Raw genomic sequence first — 23,810 nt, 5'->3', positions numbered from 1 at the left:
CAAAGGCCCGGAAGATAGGAAATTCAGCTAATGATTTGTGTACGTGGGTTGACCAGGAAAGAAGGAGCACTAAAATTAAAATAATAATCAAATAAAAAACAGAGTATTTATGGTGGGAGTGAGGTGGTGTGATTTTTTTTTTCCTTGATTCTCATCCCAGTCAGCAGAATGGTCATGAGAAGGATTATAAGGGCCAGGAACTGAGATGTATAACTCTGAAAGACTGAAATACAAGGCCGTTGTTATACTCCTACAAACACTCTGCTTCTGAACTCACGCAAGAAAGAAGAATTGAGTCATTATCGTTCTATAAATTAGTCATTTTGAGAACTACCTGGCTGTTTGATTGCCCTCCTTATAATAGAATCTTTTGCTACTACTTAATAAATCTTTACAGTAAAGCCAAACAAGGGGCGCCTGGGTGGCGCAGTCGGTTAAGCGTCCGACTTCAGCCAGGTCACGATCTCGTGGTCCGGGAGTTCGAGCCCCGCGTCGGGCTCTGGGCTGATGGCTCAGAGCCTGGAGCCTGTTTCCGATTCTGTGTCTCCCTCTCTCTCTGCCCCTCGCCCGTTCATGCTCTGTCTCTCTCTGTCCCAAAAATAAATAAAAACGAAAAAAAAAATTAAAAAAAAAAGCCAAACAATGTCCAACTTGAGATTTTTGCTGTCAGGATGAGAACATCTCATCGATTCAACAGGTCCCAGTATTGTTGCAACTGAATCTGAAGAGAATATAGTTTAACTCAGTGGAGTACATATGATGTCTTTATTTTTTTTTTAAGGCTTATTAAAGTAGACCAGTTGGTGCATGTGGAATGTCAAGTGTGATCTGGATGCTGAGCAACACAGGACTGAAATAGTGTTTCTTGTCCCACGAGCTAATCTTTCAACACACATTGATATGATTGAGGGCTAATGGATGAATAAAGTATAAAGAAGATAAAAGAGCCTTTGTCATAAATATAAAAGAATTGTTCTCCTTTGAGGTTTAATTATATTTTGCTTAATAAATTCCTTCAAAATATTACATTTGGAGCTTTACACCCTAATGAATTTTATCAGGGTAGTTGTCAAAAAATAAACATGAGAAACAGTGTCTAGAGGACAGCAAAAATGTCATGATTAAGACAACACACTCAAATACAGATATATCTCCGGAGTCTGGGATTTATCATCCTTTTAATTTTGAAAAACAATACTCACTGCTGATGGAATTATTTCAAGAGTTTTCTAAAGTCTATTAAAAAAATAGGAATAGAAGTCAGAAATTAGAGCATCTGAAGAAAATTGAATAGATATCAGGAAATGAAGGTTTGGCTAGGGCATTCCCACTGTACTGGGAAGTTCAAGTTCTGTACAACTTGAACTTTTTCCAGAAAGAATTTCCTGTGACTGGCGACTCTTAGTGTTCCCGTTTTTTGTGGGTCCATTTGCTAATTTAAGTCAAACCCCATAAGATCAGTATTTTTATCTGTGTATCCCTCAAATATGCTAGTAGAGTGATAGGCACATAATAGGTACAGAACACAATAACTCATGTTGTAATAATAAAAGAATAAGAGGGATGAAAGGCAAGGACCAAGTGTCTCCTTGGCACTCAAGGCCACAAACTTGAAGCCTAAATGTGGGATTTAAAAATCTCTTGTTGCAAAGTCACTCTTACTTTGAAATACTTAAAACAGTTGGGATGACATTTAAATGAAATGGAACCAAATTGTTACTGCTTTTAAGCCTCTGTGTATTGAGATTGCAATGTGACCTACTCCACGGCAGTATTTTCATTTACACTTCCCATTCATTTCTAATGTCTACTGACATTGTTCTCTGTGTTGTGTCTGCCAGAATGGATTGAGGCCATCCAGAGAGAGACAGATATTAGAACCAGCAGAAAGTGATTATAGGTGGCATCTGGCAGGAGTCATTTTCTCTTAAGGCTTTGACATGTCATTCCTGGTAAATCGGTTCTATTAGCTATCTAAAGGCACCAGATGTACCATAGGAGATTATGCCAATAAATCTTTTGTGGATTATATATATTTTTTGCTATTGCTGATTCATTGCAGCTCACATAGGCTCAACTCTGTTTGTCTAGAAATGGATTCCAATTTAAGCTTCTTAGGTGTTTCCTTACCGAATAAATGTTTATGAAAGTTGTTCTTGCATGATATGACCCAATACTAGAGATAGATTCTTTTAGCAGATATTGGTATATTGGTAAACTATTTTATCTGCTTGACTTTGGAATTTTTCAGTAGACATTGTCTTGGTGAATTCAGTAAATAGTGCAAGTATATTTTAGTAAAATATTTTCATTGATTCCATCTGTGTAAAATGACTAATACCAGAGAGTTCAAAACATGTAACAATAAAATGAATGTACCAAGATTAGTATTTGGGGACTTATGCTTGTTTGATGATAGATGCGAATTGGGGTCTGGATTTAGTGCTGTACATGCTCTTTTGGGTAGCCTCTCTTCACTTTAAGAACACTAGCCACAATTAAGCTCATTTGTAAGTAAGTTTATTACATAAAGTCATGTCTACATTTATTTAAATTCTATACTTCCTTAAGGGTTCAATTGATGCTTGATTCTTAAAAATTCTCATTGATTTTCAGTAAATATTAATGCCTCTCTGTCATTATACCTTAATACACAGAGCCAGAAATAGCTATCACACTTAGATTCTTTCTTCCATATAGTTGCTGAATTTCTACTCATGCCTCAAGATCCAGATCAAGTAGTTACTCTTTGATTCATCCAAGAAAACTGATCACTGCATACTTCGTGCCCCACTTGGGTGTGGTACATACCATTACCTGTGTATATATGTCACACTCTATTATTATTTTATGTTTTTATTTTGGTCTCACTTACCCTTCTTTCCTGACCTCTTTTGGTATTTGCTTCTCAATATATAGTAAAGCAGAAGGGAAAAGTGAAAAAGACTGTGGGAGAAATATGAGCTCTTTTATATCTTGGTTTTTTATTTTACTTAATAGCACTAAAATCTATTAATATGTTGATGTGTTATAAACATTTGCTTAAGCACTGCTCTTAAACAATTCAATCACTCAGTTTTCATTGGTTTTATAGGTATTTTTTAAATAGCTACCACTGTGCTCATCTCTCTGCTTGGTGCCATAGAGGAGATCACATAGTATTAAATAGAGTATTTACCTCCAAGGAATTTATTACTCTTTAAAGAGACAAAAGATACATTCCTGGAAAACATCAGACTACACTAAACAAAACCCGAGTTAAATGCCAAGTTGAACCATGCAGAAAATTAATAACATGGGATTTTTGGAGATGAAGAAGAATATCCAATGGCAAACAGAAACTGGGGGTGGGGGTGATATGGAAGACCTTTGGGGGGCTAAAGTTCGCTTTTATGTTCTTCCTGTACCAGTATCCATTGCTTTGCACAATATTCTTAGTAACTTAATCTTTGGAAATTCCTCTGACCTTTTAATTTCCACACTGAAGTTGAAAACACATTCTTCCACGAAAAATTAGAAGCAGAAAACTAGAGGTAATAAAACATCTCTGTAGAATAGTGTGGCCATTGTCACTATTCATCTCTGGCTCTCAGTCAGTCTGTGAGATTTAATACTCAAGAACCAGTGGATCCACTTACTGAAAGTTGTCTCATCTGCAGTGAAGTCATCATTTTCAAGCCTGACTTGCTCTTTGAAGAGAGTCAGGGAAAAAAACACTACCATGGTTACCTTCTCAAATGCTCTGTTACTTAATAGGAGTAAGGGCCTCACTCTCATACTTCTTTGCTTGTGGGATGCAGATGCATGAATAAAGTGGTTGATGATGGTTTTATGATGTCAGAGAAACTTTTATATTACTGAATCTGACACTATTAATTTCTCTCCTATACTTGTGTCAATAGCATTTTGTAATTTAATATTAAATCATTTTTTATAAGTAACACATCGGGCATCAGTCTGCCTCACTCTGATGTCTATGGGACGCCTGCCAAGGATATGGTTGATGAAACACAACCTTAGACAAGCTCCATCTGTCCCATTTAGACGATATACAGTGTCAGAGCTCAGTGGTGGAAGTAATAACTGCAAGCTGCTCTCTGGACAGACAACAAGAAAGGGCTACTGATCACACTGATGAAAATAAACCCTTAGGGTGGGTTGTAGTTAGTATAAATTTAAACTAGATAAGGACTTTCAAATAGACTTCTGCATTTAGGGCTAGTGTCATGTAGACAAACGAAGTGGCTATATGTCAACTCATTTCAAATATATATAATTTTGATGTTGATTTCTCCCTTTTAGAAAATAACACTTAAAGGACATATTGCTGTATAAAATATTTCCTAAAAGTATCAGGATTCAAGGGCATCTTTAAGCTAGGTCTGAAGCTTATGATTCAGTCAGGCTTTCCTGAGAAGTTTCCAAAAACAAGGTCAGAATGGAAGAATGTGTTTTATCCAGGGTCAAATGGAACCCTATCATTGCATTCTGAGGTTTAACGGCAGTTTAAATGACCACATAAAAGTCATTAATGCAGATGGACCTCTTGGAAACAGAAAACTTCTAAAAAACCTAAAATTCATTGAATGATGTAGAATTCTTCCCCAAAAGCTTTCCATCTGAGGTTACCAGCAATTATGTAGAAATATTTCAAGTATGGACTTTTTTGATATGCTTTACTTGTATTTCTAATAAATATTAAACTAGTTTATATGTGTTCTAGGTATCTACTCAGTCCTTAGAAATAAAATTTGGGGACTTTTTGAGAATATTGAAAATTAACACAGGTGATTAAATCTAAATTGGATGTGAATATTTTTTTAGTCTAAAAATGAAGTTTGATTATCCATTTGTGTGTAATTCACTTCTGAGGTCAAAATTTGTTTTGGTCTTTTTTTTTTTTTTTTTTTTTGCACTTCACGTCAAATCTGGTGAATAAGAATGCTAGTGGATTTGTTTTACTCAGTGGTAATGGTTTATTTTCATAATTATTAGGCAACATTTACTGAAGACCAATGAAGTATTTATTTTGTCTTGTTTTCCAATGAGAATTTTATTATGTAGAAAACAAGCATTTTTCTTCTCTGAAATAGAAAGCTATCTACTAGATTGAATTGTGGTGACACAGATGCTAACATAGCCCTGGAAACGGAAGGCATTATCATAAGGAAGGAAGCCGGTATCTAAGTGGGCAAATAACTTCATCATTTTTAAGCTTCATGTTTCCTCAGCATCAAATAAGAATGCTGAATTAGATGATTTCTAAAGCTCCCTGCCAGCTCTGACATTTCATTTTCTTTGATCAATGAATTTTTTTTCTAAACCAAAATAGCACAAACTTAGTGTCATCCATGTGTACAGCTTCTAGTAGTGTAGAAATTTTAGGATCAGATTCTAATAGTTCAAAAATTTTAGGGTTTCCTCTAGGTTAGAGTTTCTCAACCTTGGCACTATTGGCATTTGGGACCAGACAATTGCAGGGGCTGTCCTGTGCGTTACAAGATTTTTAGCAGCATCTCTGTCCTCTGCCAACTAGACACCCAGAGCAGTCTCTCTTCTTTCACCCTACCCCTCCCACACTTCAGTAGTAATCAGGGAAATACAAATGAAAATAATGACATACGATTGATTATACACACAACAGATTTGGTTAAAATGAAACTATTAGGTGTTATCAGGTGTTGGCAAGAATATCAAGTATTGAACAATAGGAATTCTGATAAAAATGTTGGTGGAAACATAAATCAATTATGTTGAAATCAGTTTGATGTTATCTACTGAAGATATTTAAACCCTTTGACCTAGCAGATTTACTTATTTTACAGACCACTAAAATAAGTGCTTAGTTTCACCACAATGTGTGTTCAAGAATGTTCATAGCATTTTTTTCAATAATAGCCCCCAAGTGAATATGTCTTGTATTATGGCAGAATGGTTAAATAAAACGATTTAGAATTAGAATACCATATAGCTATGAAAATGAGTTAACTATAGATACACCAAACCAACAAGGATGGGTATTAAGAACATAGCTTTGGGGCACCTGGGTGGCTCAGTCATTTAAGTGTCCAATTTGGCTCAAGTCTCATCTCATGAAATGTATGTTCCAGCCCTTCCTCAAGCTCTCTGCTGTCAGCAGGGAGCCAGCTTTAGATCCTCTGTCTCTCTTTTTCTGCCCCTTCCCTGCTCACTCTCTCTCTCTCAAAAATAAGAAAAATAAACATTTAACAAACAAAGAACATAGATGTGAGCAAAATAGCTCAAATATAAAAGAGCACATATTTTATGATTCTATTCATATAAAGTTCAAAACAGTCAAAGAAAAACTGTATAGCTTAGGGATCAACCATTAAAGAATAAAACTGTAAAGACAGGTTAACTTTGGGAGGGAAGAAGAGTGTTGTCATCAGGAAGGAGCATTTGGAGGCGTGGCAATATTTTTTCTCTCTTGCTTTAGTATTTATAGGTATTCATATTACAATAACTCATCCTGGTATATATTTATATTTTAGCTTTTCTTCTGAATGTATTATGTTTTCAAAAAAATATAAAAAACAGACAAGTTATCTTATGTGTACTAAATACAATGGAATTGACATACTGATAAAATGTTAATTTTTGAAAAGTTTTTAAGTCTTCAACCAGAAGGAAACACTTGTGATGAAGAGTTCAGCTGGTAGGCTTGCCAGAATTTAAAAATTTTAGGGAGTGTATTCTGTGAAGATTTTGAGGAAAGGTGCTTTCTTTAGTAAAACAAAAAGATTAGGAGTTAGTGCATCATAAATTAAAATGTTAGACATTTTAAGAGGAACTCAGGGCCTTCGTTTTCTACTCTAAGTGTCCTTGAAATATTTCTTGTTCTTTCACATTATCTTTAGAGTTGCCCCTTTTGACAAATACCAAAAATGAAGTAACACGTCCAGTTATAAGTATTTCACAATAGCTGGCCCACTAACTTCTCTGGTTATCATTTTATTACCACTACGTATCTCATTCTCTAACCAACCCTAACTTCTTCAAAACAGCATCATTCCTTATCAAGGATTTCCTTCCTCTAAATTTCATGGCTTCCAGTCATTACAGGTAACTTATTTCATCTCCATTAGTCATGCCTGAAGTCAAAACCTCTACCTCTATTTATTTTCTGTGTTCTTTGATGTTCAAATGGAAGAAATGACCTTGTTCAGGTGAAATCCAAATCTTTTTATTTCTCATGCTTCCAATGACTTCTTTTTAAAGACTGTGTTCTTTCCTAATTTCCAGTATTTGTCTCCTGAATCAGTAGTCTCTCTCTCTACTCTTTCATTTTTATTAGCATATAGTATATACTAGTATTTCTTATGTGAAGAAAAATCATTAATTCACTCTATATGTCCCCTCAGTCACAGGCCGTTTTTTCTGCATTCTTTCCCAGAAAAAAATGCTGATATGTTACTTGTACTGGTATGTCTCTACTACCTCAGTTCTCATTTGTTCTTCATCTATCCCTTCTTGGTTTTCATCTCTCTGTTTCTTCTGAATCTGCTCCTGTCAGGGAGCACTGAACATTCCTGTTTTCCAAATATAATGGACACCTCTACATCCTTATCCTTCTCTCCCTGGAGTTCATCTAAAAGCCTTAAAAGTTGACCATTCCTTCTTGAAACACAGTCTTCACTTGTCTCCTTCTATACATATATGTACACTCCTCTTTTTGGATGATCTTGTCCTATGTCATGACTTGAAAATCCATCTGTATATGGATGTGTCCCAATTCTATGTCTTCAATCTGGATTATTTCCTGATGGTGCTGTTTTTATTTCCAAATCCCTACTTGATATCACCACTTGGATGCCAAATGGAACCATCTCACATTTCGAATGGCCAAAATGGGGTTCTCTATTTCTTCCTCTGTGTGCCTCTACTTCCCCTAATCATCTGTATTTTGGAAGTGGCTTCACTAACATCAATTCTTAAGTTAAAAATCTAGTTAATTCCTCTGTTCATCTCATCTCCCTACCCACATTTGAAACATCAATAAGCCTTTCAGTTTAACTCACAAAGTATCTTGCTTCTGTATACTTCTCTCCACCTCTTCCATTGTACTTCCAAACTGGCATTATCTTTTGCCTAGATTTCTTTGCTAACCTCCTACTTATCTTCCTTAGTTTTAGTCTTATTATTTTCCAATTCGTTTCAGATGCAACAGAATCAATTTTTAAAATTTAATTTTTAATTAAATCATGTCACTCGCTACTTAAAACCTCAGTGGCTGCCAATTGTTCTTTTAATAAAATTAAAATCCTTTACCAGACTCCATGAACCAGCATGACTTAAGTCCTGTCTCCCTCTCCAGCTTTATGTTTTGCCACTTACTTGTTGTGCTTCAAGAGTGATGATGATCTGGGGTACCTGGGTGGCATGGTTGGTTAAGCATCCGACTTTGGCTCAGGTCATGATCTTGGAGTTGTGGCTCGTGAGTTTGAGCCCCCGCGTGGGACTCTATACTGAGGGCTCGGAACCTGGAGCCTGCTTTGGATTCTGTGTCTCCCTTTCTGCCCCTCCTCTACTCACACTCTGTCTCTGTCTCTCTCTCTTTCTCAAAAATAAAATAAAATAAAATAAAATAAAATAAAATAAAATAAAATAAAATAAAATAAAATAAAAACCTTAAAAACAAAACAAAAACAGAGTGGTCATGATCTTCTGTCACCTCCGTGAACATTCCAAGTCTCTTGGCACTCAGAGCCTTTGCCCCTGCTCTTCTGCTCAGAAGCTCTTCCTCCAAATCTTCCTGAATGGCTTATTTTCAGCTTCCAACTATTTTCAGCCTCCCAACCATAGCTCTTTAAAGCAGCTTTTCCGAACTGCCCAGACCTTCCTGCTTCTTCTAAAACAGCACACAGTTCATTTCCTTCATAGAAATGATCACAAACTACAATTTTCTTGTTCAATCATTTATGAGTTCAATATAAATTTTCCACACTAGAGATGTGATCTCCGAGAAACAAGAGCCTTGTCTGTCACTGTGATGATATCTAGAGAAGTACCATACACTTAGAATATGCTTGGTCAATACTTGCTGCACCTGTTGCGGCCTGGCCGAATGAAGCAATTACCCAAATACCTAATTAAGTAATGAATGAAAAGAAACATCCAATTTGTAGAAGCATGAGATCCTTCAGTTTTTAAAAATTGCTCTTGGATAAAATTAATATGCAGTATTTCTCAGGAAGAGAGTAATCTAGGAACTTCTTGATCTGAGTTTTATGTTTTTGCTCAAACTTTATATCCCTTTGAATACAGATTGTTTTCAGTGAAGTGTAGAGGAAGATAAAACATTTTGCTCTGAAGATGTTATTAGAAGCAATTAAAGGAGAGGGTGTGGTGTAGGGATTTTTCCTGAAGGAAAACTGGATTTTTTTACATTTATTGAAATGTTTTTATGAACAGTGATTTAAACTAAATGTTGATGACCTTATCTCTTTGGTGCAGTCATCTTTTGTTTCTTATTTTCTAAAATGGGATCAGATTTCACAAGCAAGTAAGGCTCTTAGGGCATTGATTTTCTGTGAACAAAATTGCCTTAATTTTTTTTTTTTCAATTATTTTGGTCTCAAATCTTTTCCTGGATATTCAGGAAGTGACAAAAGAAACTTGTTTTATTTATTTATTTTATTTTATTTTTTAACATTCTTGAGAGAAAGAGCATGAGCAGGGGCAGGGCAGAGAGAGAGAGGGACACACAGAATCTGAAGCAGGTTCCAGGCCCTGGCTGTCAGCACAGAGCCTGTTGCGGGCACAAATCCACGAACCATGAAATCATGGCCTGAGCCATGTCAAGTCCCAAGTCAGATGCTTAACTAACTGAGTCACCCAGGTGCCCCAGAAACTTGCTTGTTTTAAATAACTGTATGAGTTAATAGTACAAAGCCTCTATATTATTTAGTACCTAATTATGGTTTCAGATATGCAGAGAGGATATTCCAGAACTTTCTTACTTTATTTAGCAAATGCATGCAATAAAACACAGAATAGCTTTTAGGATTTTTCACAATCAAGGAAATCATCAATTACCAAATTCGATTTTCTATGATCTTGAAAAAAAAATCTGCTTTTTATTTCTCCAAATGTAGCAGATTTGTGATGCTTTTCCAAAAGGTCATCAGTTTTATAGGCTCATTCATGGACTCATGAATTTTGAAAGTAAATCTGAGGAAGATACACTAATTATTCTACACTAAACTTAAAAAAAAAGTTTTTTAATGTTTATCTACTTTTCAAGAGAGAGTGGGCAAGAGGCAGAGGCAGGGAGAGGAAGACACAGAATCTGAAGCAGGCGCTGAACTGTCAGCACAGAGCCCAGCAAGGGGCTCAAACTCGCAAACTGCGAGATCATGACTTGAGCTGAAGTCAGACACTTAAGTGACTGATCCACCCAGGCACCCTCATCCATATTTTTTTAATGTGGAAACTAGGATACAGAAAAGTTAATTAACTGACTTACAGTCAGAAAGATCATGACAGACTCAGTCTCACTCTCAAATGTCTCTTACCCTCTGTGCTGCAACCCTATTTACTTGTTCTCTGTTTGCTTTTCTGAGTGAATTTGATGCCATGATCAAAGAAGATTTAGAGAGATATTTTATATAATGAAATTCTCAAATTTGGTGTTTCAGAGTTTTTCTTATAAATCACATGAGTCAGTGGATATAGTATGGGATTTGGATATTCTGATTGTTTTCTTCAGTATGAAATGAGAATAATAACAGTACCACTTGTGCAGAGTAGGACATCGTAGGTGTTCCAAAATGTAAGATTTCTTCCATCACCTTCAATCAGGGAAATGAATTGTCTTAGTTCTGATTCTCTAGCAGGAAAGCCGGAGATGGGATTCAAGTGCAAGTGATTGAGGATGTCCTTTAGGAGAAAGAAACTGAAGTAAGCAAAGTAAGATTAGGGGAAGCTGCTAAGCAAGAATGTGAGTTTAAACCTAGCCTGATTGCACGGAATCTCTGCAGCATCAATCACACCTGAGAATTACCCCAGGAGGCAAAGGGAGCATCTGTTCATATAGTTGTGTCTGTCATGACCAGTCCTGGCTCCCAGCTACAAGGGCAAGATGGGGATGAGGAGCAATGTGCTTTTTCTATGGAGCAAGGTGGCTCCTGTTCATCCAATAGGAATTCTCTGGAGAAGCGGGAACTGGGTATCATAAGCACCCAGCACCCGGCAGATGAGGAATACCTGCTTTAGCAAGCAGTAAGGGGACCTGTGTGGGATGCCTAAGAGTATCTATTATATTAATGGTGTCTAGAATTTGATATTTCAATTCACATGTGTCACAGGACTTTTTAAAGTCATGGATAATATGTTTGAAAGTTTAAATTAGCCACTCCTGGTGTGCATTTGTTCTTTAGCACGGTGGCATCACTAAGGTTTTCATAGGTTAATTCGAAAGTGGATACGATTTTCTAAAATATCCCAAGACCTGGAGTTTGGAGTCCTCACCATTATTTTTTGCAGTTAGTGAATTATTAAATAATTAGCAAGATTCTTCCATGAAACAGTGACACAAGTTGCTGGTACGATTATCAGCATAACATGCTTTCGAATTAACATGAATTATACTGTAATTACCAGTATAAAACATGAATGCCTATAATAGCTTGCTAACTGTAGAATTGTGGGGGGTTGTCCTATTAACAAGAGCAGTAGCTTAAATTGACTTCATTTTTCCTATTATAGTTTACTTTTCAGCAGTCAGAAAATTATAAGAACATTCAGAGTAGGTGAATTTTGGGAGTGAGACAAATTTTAATAAAAGTGTATATTTCTTAGACATCTTTCCAGTCAATTATCTTTAAATTTAGGTGAATATGTCCCATGAAGAGTAATCAGTTTCTGAGTTCCCTCCTTTACTCATTGAATTCCTGACACTTTGCCCACTTCCTGTGATCCTTGCATGTTGTCTCTTCTGTCATTCCTCAATTTAGCTTCACCCAAAAGGCTTTTGAGAAGACAATAAGCATATTCTCCCTCCTCCTTGGCATGTATCCCATAGTTGCCCTTTTTCTTGTAAATAAGACTGATTTATTGTTAGCAATACAGCTTTTCAGATATACATATACTATGCTAGTTGTAAATATGAAAATACTGGTATTTTTGTTGGTATAAAACATTAGTTCAGGACTTAAAAATCTGTACACTGAATCACTTACATCTTGAGAGATATCCGAAGAATTATAAGCTAATTCAATTTTTGAATATAAAAAATTACTTGTATTTGAAAAATGTTCAGAAAATATCCTCTGGATATCTCACTGTTATTTTAAGTCCCATTTTTCATTATTATTGAGTTTTTATTTTACATCATACATAATGGCACCATTTCTCTCAAAACCGGATGGAAGAAGCATTCTCGAACAACAGAGTAAAGACCTCCAAAATTTTTCTCCTCTATAAAATGTAGAAAGGAGTAAAACAATATTTATTTGCAGATGTCATCATCTTGTACATAGAAATCCTAAGGAATCCACTAAACAACTATTAGAACCTATAAATAAATTTAGCAAGGTTGCAAGATACAAAATTGATATACAGAAATTAATTGTATTTCTATATATTTGTAATTACCAATGCAAACATGAAGTGAAGAAAACAATTGCATTTGCAACAGCATCAAAAAGAATAAAATAGTTTGGAATAAATTTAACAAAGGGATTGAAATTAAAGAAGACCTAAATAAATGGAAAGACATGGTGTATTCATGGATTAGAAGACTTAACATTATGAGGACAGTATTCCACAGATTGGTCTATAGATTCAATACAATATCTATCAGAATCTCACCGTCGTCTTTGTAGAAATTGACAAGTTGATTCTAAAATTCACATAGAATTTATGACTGAAAATAGCCAAAACAATCTTGAAAAAGAACAAAGTTGGAAGACTGATACTTAATGATTTAAAAACTTATTTAAAACCTACCATAATCAAGGATAGTGTACTATTGGCATAAGGATAGAACATAAATCTAAGCAATAGAATTGAGAGTCCAGAAGTAAACTCATGTGTGTATAGTCAACTCATTTTAAAAAAAATTTTTTTTCAACGTTTATTTATTTATTTTTGGGACAGAGAGAGACAGAGCATGAACGGGCGAGGGGCAGAGAGAGAGGGAGACACAGAATCGGAAACAGGCTCCAGGCTCTGAGCCATCAGCCCAGAGCCCGACGCGGGGCTCGAACTCACAGACCGCGAGATCGTGACCTGGCTGAAGTCGGACGCTTAACCGACTGCGCCACCCAGGCGCCCCATAGTCAACTCATTTTTGACAAAAATTTAAGGACCATTCAGTGGGGAAAAATAGTCTTTTCAACAAATTATATTTGTATTTATTTATATTTATAAATTTAAATTAACTTAAATTAGATAAATTAACTCAAAATGGACAAAACACTCTTTTGTGTCATTCTCAGCCTATCAATAACCAGCACTGTGGTGAGATCAAGCCCCTGTGGTTCTTATTATGATTGCAAGATGCCTTCAGCAATAACCATCAGGAACCTTTGAAAGAGAAAAGGTTGGTTACTTAACAAGTTCTGGAAATTACATAGCACATCTGGGGCCACACAATGAGGTGAAGGGGAGAGAGAGAGAGAGAGAGAGAGAGAGAGAGAGAGAGAGAGAGAATAAGCACAGGCCTGGGGTTCTGCTTTCATTGGGGTTGAAAGTGGGGGTCTAGGGTTGCAAGATCTCACTTCTTATTGGTGGATTTAAAATGTAAGAGTGGAAATTCAAAATGTAAGAAGAGAAAAAACAAGTGGCCTCGATGGTCAGTTATTGAAATTAACCAAGATCACTAAAACAAACGAGTCTGGGGTCAGGGATGTAGACTTGATTCTTTATTTAGCTTTATCTAGTCCTGTGGCTTGCAATGTTTTTATTCCAGATAGCCATCTTTGAAGTTGATGCCTCTTTGAAGTGGATGCCTCAGCGATCAAAGCTTAAATCAGGCACTTGCATTACAAAAAGAAAAGCCAACTGTCAGGGTTTACACTAAAAACACTGCTATTGAAGATCTAAAACTATAAAACTCTTAGAAGACAATATAAGGGTAAATCTTTATGACCTTGGGTTTGGCATAGAATTCTGACATATGACAACAACAGCACAAGTAAGAAAAGAAAAGAAAAAAAAACAGATAAATTTGACCTTATCAACATTTTAAAATCTTGTGCATTACTAATACCATCAAGAAAGTGAAAAGACAACACCCCAGAAAAGGAGAAAATATTTGTCAATTATGTATCTGAGAAGGTTCTTGTAACTAGAATACATAAATAACTTTTAAAACTCAACAACAGAAAGATAACCTAATAAAAACAGGCAAATGATTGGGCGCCTGGTGGCTCAGTCGGATAAGAGTCTGACTTCTGATTAGGTCGTGATCCCGGAGTTCCTGTGTTCTAGCCCATGTTGGGCTCTGTGCTGACAGCTTGGAGCCTGGAGCCTGCTTCAGATTCTGTGTGTCTCTCTCTCTGCCCCTCCCTAACTTGTGCTCTGCTTCTCTTGCTTTCAAAAATAAATAGATACCTAAACATTTTTTTTACATACGCAAATGATTTGAATAGATGTTTCTGCCAAAAAGATATACAAATGTCCAAAAGGCACATGAAAAGATGTTCAACATTATCAGTTATTAGGAAATGCTAGTGAAAGCCACAAAGAGCTAGTATTCATCCTCACTAGGATGTCTAAAAAGGCAGACAATAACAAGTGTTGATGAGAATTTGGAAACATTGCATTCCTGGTAGGAATGTAAAATGATTCAACCACTTTGGAAAACAGTTTGGTAATTCCTCAAAATGGTAGCACAGAGTTACCAATTGTCCCAGGATTTTCTCTTGTAGATATGTACTCAAGAGAAAGGAAAGTGTATTTTTATGCAAAAACTTGACCACAGATTTCATAACTGCATTACTCACAATAACCAAAAAAACATAAACATCATAAATATCTATCAACTGATTAATGGATCAGCAAAATTGGTATATCCATATAATGAAAGATTATTCAGCAATAAAAAGGAATAAAGTACTGGTACATGCTACAAGATAGATGAGCCTTAAACACACTGTGCTAAGTGAATAAAGCCAGTTACAAAATACTACATATTTTATGATTCCATTTATATGAAGGGTTGAGGATAGCAAATTACTGACTCCAAACAAAGATTAGTAACTGCTGGGCACTGAGGGGAAGAGAGAAAGGGGAATGACTGCTAATGGGTACAGAGTTTCTTTTGGAGATAATGAAAATGTTCTTAATTAGTGGTAATGATTGCACAACTCTGGGACTATACTGAAAACCATTGAGTCAGCCATTTTCAAAGAGTGACTTTTATCATGTGTGAATTATATTTCAATAAAGTTGTTATTTAAAAAATCAGTTTGGGGGTGCCTGGGTGGCTCAGTTGGTTAAGTATCCAACTTCAGCTCAGGTCATGATCTCACAGTTCGCAGGTTTGAGCCCCACATCGGGTTCTGCACTGATGCTGAGGAGCCTGCTTGGGATTCTCTCTCCCTCTGGCCCTTCCCCACTTAGGATCTCTCTGTCTCTGTCTCTCAAAATAATAAATGAATTTTAAAAAATTAAACAAAAATTAGTTTGGGCACTGATCAACATCTATGAGTTGTGGAGAGGAAAACGGTTATCTTGGAGAAGAGTGGGATGCCATGCTGACTATTCTCCTTCCCTCTCAGGGATACATTTCCGTCCTTTCCATATCATACCACAACCATTTTCCTCTCTAATAGAACAGTATTGGACAAGAAAGAATAAAAGATGCTTGTATTAGGTTATTATAAATTATGTTGCAGCAGGAATCAACGTGAAAATCTCAGTGGCTCAAAACAAAGCCAGATCAGGCCATCCACCGTTTTTATAAATAATGTTTTACTAAAACACAGCCACACCCATTTCTTTACATATTGTTTATGGCTGCTTTCCCATTAGAATGGAAAGAATGAGTGGTTGAGATAGAGAGCATTAGGCTCACAAGGCTGAAAATATTTACTATTTTACCCTTATAGATAAAGCTTGCTGCTCTCTGTGCTAAAACAACAGACGTTTATTTCTTGCTAACACAGAGTCCTTGGATGCCTGAATAACTCTCTGGGGCAGCTGTGCTCCATGAGATGGCTCAGTGTTGCACCTCCAAATCAATATGCACTTCCATATTTGTCAAGACAGGAGAAGAACAAGAACGGATGATTGCACTCTGCTGTTAAATGTTTCTGCTCAAGTGTGACACATGTCAGATCCACACACATTTCATTGGCCAAAATGAGTCATGTGCCAACGCTCAACTTCAAGGTTGCAGGGAAGGGCAACTCGAATGATTATTTTTGTAGTCACTGATATTTTGTTCATTTCTTTACCTGAAGCAATTCAGCTGAGTGTTTTCACATATGTGATTTCAAAATGATTCGACCTTATACAGACTCCTTTGGTTTTTATTATCTTCATGAATTGTCAGCCTTTTATAATAATTTTTTGAGATTTGTGACTTCCATGCTCTCTAGTCTAAGAATTGATATAGAATTCTAATATAAAAGCTGATTATGTACAGATTTTATGTGAGATAAAATATCTTATGCAAGTGAATGTGCATCTATCCATATTAAGAAAACACACATACAGGAAACTTACATTAGAAAATGACTAGCATTGGGGCGCCTGGGTGGCGCAGTCGGTTAAGCGTCCGACTTCAGCTCAGGTCACGATCTCGCGGTCCGTGAGTTCGAGCCCCGTGTCGGGCTCTGGGCTGATGGCTCAGAGCCTGGAACCTGTTTCTGATTCTGTATCTCCCTCTCTCTCTGCCCCTTCCCCATTCATGCTCTGTCTCTCTCTGTCCCAAAAATAAATAAACGTTGAAAAAAAAATTTAAAAAAAAAAAAAAAGAAAGAAAATGACTAGCATTTCAAGAAAGTTATTACTTTGCAAAATAATCCACTGTTGACTTGTCTTTTTAATTGTGACATTCTTTACTGCATTTTAAATTATTGATTACTACTAATTTGATTTAGAGATGATTTTCAAGAGCTAAGTTATTGGAGAAAGCAAATTACATTTTTCCTAAGTAACATGGAAACTCAGCTTTCAGTCTGACATTGTTGAGGTATGAACAAATCCCTCTGAAAAAATATTCAAGAAAAAATGTACAATGAAAAAGAAATGGAGGTGGAAGGCTGTGTGGCTCAGTCGGTTAAGCATCTGACTCTTAATTTTGGAGCAGGTCATGATCTCATGGTTTGTGAGTTCAAGCCCCACCTGGGGTTCAGAGCTGACAGCACAGAGCCTGCTTGGGATTCTCTCTCCCTCTTCCTCTGCCCCTTCCCCACTTGTGTGCTCTCTCTCAAATTAAGTAAATTAACTTAAAAAAAAAAAAAAGAAATGGGAAGGATTGTGTCACTACTTTTCTAAAAGTTAGTATTCTTTAACAATAAAATCAGACTCTGGAACTAAATAATTTATAGACCTTGCATTTATTTATTGTAGAATAAATGCTGGCAGAGACATGTCATGATGTACCAAATTATTTAAGCTCCTTTTCACTCATATTTCCGGTTGTCAATCACTGTCTCTGCCCAATCTAAAATTCATTTTGAATAAACTTTAGAATGATATTAGTCTTTTGAGTCTGTTAGCGCTTTTAAGAGGTTTAGGAATTTTGAAAAATATTTCTAGCTTCTTGTTTGTGTTTTCCCCAGGCTTTATGAAACTACGAAGAGTGACTTCTTTCTCTAATATTTAATCTGGAAGTCATTCGAACATAAGCAAACCAAAATTAATACACTGGAAAATATTCACATTTCTTTAAAATTTGCCTGTGAAATATCCTTGGTGGTATTGCATGCCAATACCCAGAAAGATCTATTATAAATGCTGCATATGCAGTTAAAATGATCAATAATGACAACGTTGTTCTGATAAGGTAAAGTAAAACAAAGCTCATTCACACCTATTCAATGAACAGAATAAACAAGAAGTTGCATCTTCACAGAAATCATGAAATCCATGACTTCTAGGATAGTAACTCCTTTTGTTCTTTTCTTTTGACTCAGTTTTCTGTTTCTTTTGTTTTCTCAGCCTATAACAATTGCAATCACCCCACACTGTTTCATTTTGTTCCCACTCCAGCATGGATCCACATATACTTCATGGTTTCACATATATTACTCTCATGTATATACTCACATATATTACATATATAACCACTTCATGGTTTCACATATATTACTCTTAAGCAAGTAGAAAATTCTACTTATCTAATTCTTTATGTATGAAGAAATTATTGCAAGGGCAACACTTCTCCCTGCCCCTGGGTCTTTTCTGTTTACTTCTTCACTCATTTAATTAACTTTTTTTTTTATCATTTGCTGCACTCTGGACACTGTACTAGCAATCTGCTTTCTAGACCAAGAAGCTTCCTGAGCCTCAATTCAGTGACCCCCCCATTACATGAATGCCCATCTACTAGGTTGCTGTCTCAGATGAATAGAGTAATAACCATTTAGTTAGGACATAGCAGACTGACAACCATCACTGCAAAGTGTGTGTGTGGGAGGGGACCTTCTTACTACTTTTGGTAGTGTATACTCCTGGATTTTAAGGTTGCAATTTGTATTATGTGCCCTCTCTCTCTCTCTCTCTCTCTCTCACACACACACACACACACATACACTCACACTGACATTCACATTTCCATACATACACAATTATTTGGTTCCATAATTACAGTGTATTACAGTACGATGTGTAATATTTAAGAGTGTAAATTCTCAGGTCTGATATTTTGTGTTCATATCCCAGCAGAACCCCACATTATCTGTGTGACATTGAGCATTGAAAACTGCTGAATATGCCAGTTACTTTTACAGAAAAATAGTATAGCAGTAGCCACTTCATAAAATTATTATGAGAATTAATAGAGATAATATGATAAAGATGTTTAGTAGAGTGATTGCATCATCATAAGCACCAGAAATCAAATGCAGTGAGTTAGAGATGCTTTGTGGACTACTTTAAAATAAAAATTAAAAAAAAACATTTGAAATGATTTTTATTGAAAAATGTATCATAAATTCCAGTTGATACATAAGCATGTTCTCAGAAAACAATATGGTTTTTTATAATTGGAGTTTGTTTATGTATCTGGAACTCAGAAATTACGCAGTCTTTAAGCCAGCCATGTTTCCCACAGCCTGCATCCTGAAAGCTTAAGAAGTTTATATTTTCAAATTGCTTTTTTTCCATGATGAATTTTTGGGACTCCCCAAGAAAAGGTGGTAGTTACTTGTCATCTACACCTATTCTCTTTTTGAATATTTGCTTTCGCTTTCTATAGGTCCTTTCTTGTCACTGGGTCATAAATGTCTCCAAGTTGCTGCTGCTCTGTTATACTATCATCCCTTCTCCAAGGGTGGGCACTAGCCAGTCTCTTCACTGTTCAGTGCAGAGCTAATGAACTTTACTGACCTTAATGAACTTTACTGAAAACTTGGGTTTAAATGAAAGAAAAAGGAAACTTTGAATTCTAATCACTGCTCTTGGAGTCCTGAGATTATGCCTCTCATAGGGGTGCCCTCTATTGGTCTCTATCTGTGGCTCCCGCGTTGTCTTGATGGTATAGTGATCAACCAGTCTCTTCAAAAAAGGTGCCTTTGCCCACACTCCCCTGCCTAAAGTCTAGATTAAATGTGTCCTGGGCCTAGAGAGAAGAGAAGCCTCTCTCTACTCTGGTTCAAAGCTAGACTTCTTGACTGATCCTCTCTCTACTCTGGTTCAAAGCTAGACTTCTTGACTGATCCTGGATGATTGGCAAGTAAAACATCCAATCTGAAACTCTCACATGCCAGAGAATGGTGCCTTTTATAGCTTTTTTCAGCAAGAAGTTTTCAATTATTTTACATTTGCTATTTAGGTGAGTTTCTCAAATGTTTTTAAAGGCAAGGTGGTATATACCACTTAATCTGAGATGGAAACTGGTAGTAACTTTTAAGTCAAATCCATTTTTTCTGAAGTCAAGCTAAAAAAAATTAAGGTTTACTGGGTACCCCCAATTTTTAAGTGTCACATATAATCTTTATTTTTGACTTCTTAGTGGAAGTGCAAACCAAGATCACAATTTAAATGATATTTGAAAAACATGTCTTCCCTTTCAAACACTCAGATTCTCATGTGTTTCTCTGACTACAGCCCTCCCATCCTTCTATCATTCACTGCATCTATGTACTGCTTTTATCATGATCTCAATCTTTCCCATTCTCTTAGCCAATCATTTCATTTCAGAAGATCTCCTTATCCGCTTGAATCCGGAACTTTTTTTCTTTAACCACCCAATGGAAAATGTTCTCTTGAATATCTGCAGTTCCTTCTTAACAGGCTTCATTTAGTTCTGAAACATGCCTTGCCCTGTATTATTGGGTTCAGTTGTTCTGATTGTGTTTCTTCTCGAAAATCTTCTTGAAAAAAAACCTTCTTGAAAATCTTGTGAACCCTGGACACTGTACTCTGTTAAATTGTACTCTGTTAAATTGTCTCCCTTCTCTCTGACAATTTCTTCTGACCCTTTCTCATCTTATTCCTTTCCCCTCTTTGCCCTCTTTCCTGTAGTTCCAGTTAATCTTTCCATTTAGAATGTTAACCTAGGCTCAATTCCTAGCCCTAATATCTATCTCCAGTTTGTACTTTTAGCTACCATGGCATTTTGCTAAATATATTCATTGCTAATACCTCCTGGGTATTTAAAACTGAAGATTAATACTACACTAGCCACAGAAAACAGTCATGCTGCTTCCAAGTATTAAACTATTTATTTCTCTTCCTCTTCCAGGCCCTCTACCCAATATGCATGAGGGTGTCAAGGCCACCTTGCTTGTAGCTGTCCCCTGACACTAGCAATCTCAGGAGGTCAAGAGATAAAGGAATATTGGGGCACCTGGATGGCTCAGTCCATTAAGCATCTGACTCTTGATCTCATCTCAGGTCTTGATCTCAGGGTTGTGAGTGGTGCCCCACATTGGCCTCTGTGCTGGGTGTGAAGCCAAAAAAAAAAAAAAAAAAAGGAATATTGTCCTCAGATCCTCAGTTAAATGAGGCCAGCATGTACATCATCCACCAGGTGGTTATAAAGAGGAAACCAAACATACTTACCAATAGCTCCTTTTAAGCCATCTTTATTTTGTCATATTCACACTTCTTTAACCCAAACTTATAGTTCTCCTTTTCCTCCCAGACCTCTTTACTGGACCTGAGCCTTCTAAGACTGCTATCTCTGTCTCTGTCTTTCTCTCTCTACATATCTCACATCACACATGTATATGCGTGATATATGTGTATATGCATTTCTTTTTATTCAAACTCTCCTAAATCATCCATACCTTTACTGAATTTATTTATTTATTTTTTGCTTGCTTAACACAATGCTACCTAGAGTTCTTTATGAGAATTCTACTTTCTAGGTAACATTCGGAGGATGGGGTTGCTGGCCTATTTTGCTTCAGCTCACATCTCATGATCAAGAGGTCAGACAAGTCTTTATTTTTCTTTCATTCTGCTTCTAGACATTTTGAGTGTGTGCAAGGAGGGACACAGACTGTGCTTTCTGCTACAGGCAGGACAGGGGTTTCCACTAGCATAACACTGATCTTTTTCTACCACCTTACTTAATTCTGCCCAGAGGGAGGAAACATGACTTGTCTCTGAATGAGTAGTAGAAATGGGCCCTTCCTACTTCTTCCTCCAGGGAGGTAAGGTGCACACAGGAAGCATACATTCTGGTCTACACTTTCATTCCATTCACTTTATTAGGGAAGAGAAAGAAGGTCCTTGGAGAAGTCTGAGACACTGCAGTGCTGTTTATAGCTGAGTGAGTAAATCTAGTTTCATAATCTAATTTTTGGAAGCCCATTGTTGTTATAAACTTTGGCAACATTTTCTAGTAACAACTGGACTCAGACAAATTTTACTCTTAGCTCTGTTCTTTTTAAAAAAATTTTTAAATGTTTTTATTTGTTTTTGAGAGAGAGAGAGACAGAGCACGAGTGGGGGAGGGACAGAGAGAGAGGGAGACTCAGAATCCAAAGCAGGCTCCAGGCTCTGAACTATCAGCACAGTGCTGGTTGTGGGGCTGGAACCCAAGAACAGTGAGATCATAACTTCAGCAGAAGTCTCACAATCGACTGAACCACCCAGATGACCCTTAGCTCTGTTCTTAATTAGCACTGTGAACCTCAATCTCTTCATGTGTTTCATGGAGAGAATAATAATATTTTATCCAATAGCTCTGTGAAGATTAAGTAACTTAGTACAACTTTAAAATACTGTACAATGCACTTGGCCATAGTGATTGTTAACTGTTACTTAAAACCAGTGTGATCCTTAGGGGGTACCAGCCCACAGAGATTCTCTGCTTCTTTCCTGCTCTAGGAAAGGGGGTCTTGGGGTGGGGGAGAGTGACAGGGCCCTGTAACCACCTATTGACATGGAGTTGGTAGAGAAATAAAAGTACAGTGCTGGGGCAAAAGACAAAACAAAACAACTCAGTGTGATCTCTTGATCTTTCTGTGCCAGAATCTCATCTCTTAATTTCTGTGAGAATTGGGTCAGTTGGAAAAGATAGGTGATGTTTGGTTACTCTTTATACCCTAACACAGATCATTACTTCTTCATCCTATTATTGAAACAACGAAAAAACAAAACCCTGTTCTTTTGAGGAGCATGCTATTTTGCTGTCCTATCCTCAGTTTCTTCCTATCACTATAGGCCCTGGCTTCTTGGATACCTCCAAGGCTTCCAGTCAATGGCTTCTTTGTCTGTTTGGATAGTATCATCAGTGGAATCTCCACACACTCATTTTCCATGCTTTCACACCTGGAGAAATGTATAATATCCTGACCATTTTCTACTAAAATACAACTAATTGTTCTTTCTTTATGTCATGTTTACTCGTGTCATTCCAATGGCCTAAGGATCATATCAACACTTGATACATTCTCCATCTAAGAAAATATAATTTACTTTATGTATTTCCTTATTAATGTTTGTAGAGATATCTACTAAGATAGCTAGGGATACACCATACTCTTTTCTTGGACTGCTCTCTTCACTTCTATACCAATTTTTAAAATTTACTTCTCTTTTTTTTATGTTTATTTATTTTTAAGAGAGACAGAGACACAGAGCATGAGTGGGGGAGGGGCAGAGAGACAGAGGGAGACACAGAATCCAAAGTAGGCTCCAAGCTGTCAGCATAGAGTCTGATGCAGGGCTTGAACTCACAAACTGTGAGATCATGACCTGAGCCGAAGTTGGACGCTTAACCAACTGAGCCACCCAGGTACCCCGGCTCCTCTTACTTCTAAAAGGAAGCCTCCTCCACTTAAACACACCCACCCCTAATTCCTCCCTTATTCAAAGTTTTTTTTCCTACACTTTTACAGTATACATTATTTTAATTTGCAGTTTTAATATATTGCTTTGTAGTTGCTTCCAAGTTTATCAGGAATGTGTTCTGAATAACCAAACAAATACTAACATTGTGAAGGACAGGAAATGTTTCTCTTTTTTTCCTTCCCACATCTTCAAAGAATCTACTTTCTCTTTGAAAATAGTGAATGCTCTATAAACACTACCATCTGCCATGCATATATACTTGATAACATCTTATTTCCTATATCTTTGAATTATGGACACTGAATCTTTTAGTTGTGTTGTTAGTTTGGACATTTCATATATATATAAATACTTGCCACAGGATAAAG

At 36.6% G+C, this 23,810-nt stretch overlaps 1 long non-coding RNA gene across 2 annotated transcripts in view; it reads left to right on the top strand.

The window, feature by feature from the left end:
- Window positions 1-13,465: 13,465 nt before the first annotated feature.
- The window catches only part of LOC123385062, a 332,116-nt gene continuing 321,771 nt past the window's right edge, over window positions 13,466-23,810 (top strand). For both annotated transcript variants that reach the window (XR_006597077.1, XR_006597078.1), the window contains exon 1: window positions 13,466-13,564. This is a non-coding gene — a long non-coding RNA (uncharacterized LOC123385062). The remainder of the gene's footprint in view (window positions 13,565-23,810) is intronic.

The sequence above is a fragment of the Felis catus genome, chromosome B1 (assembly GCF_018350175.1).
Source record: "Felis catus isolate Fca126 chromosome B1, F.catus_Fca126_mat1.0, whole genome shotgun sequence".
Taxonomy (NCBI): domain Eukaryota; kingdom Metazoa; phylum Chordata; class Mammalia; order Carnivora; family Felidae; genus Felis; species Felis catus.
This window is presented reverse-complemented; position numbering and strand designations above follow the sequence as displayed.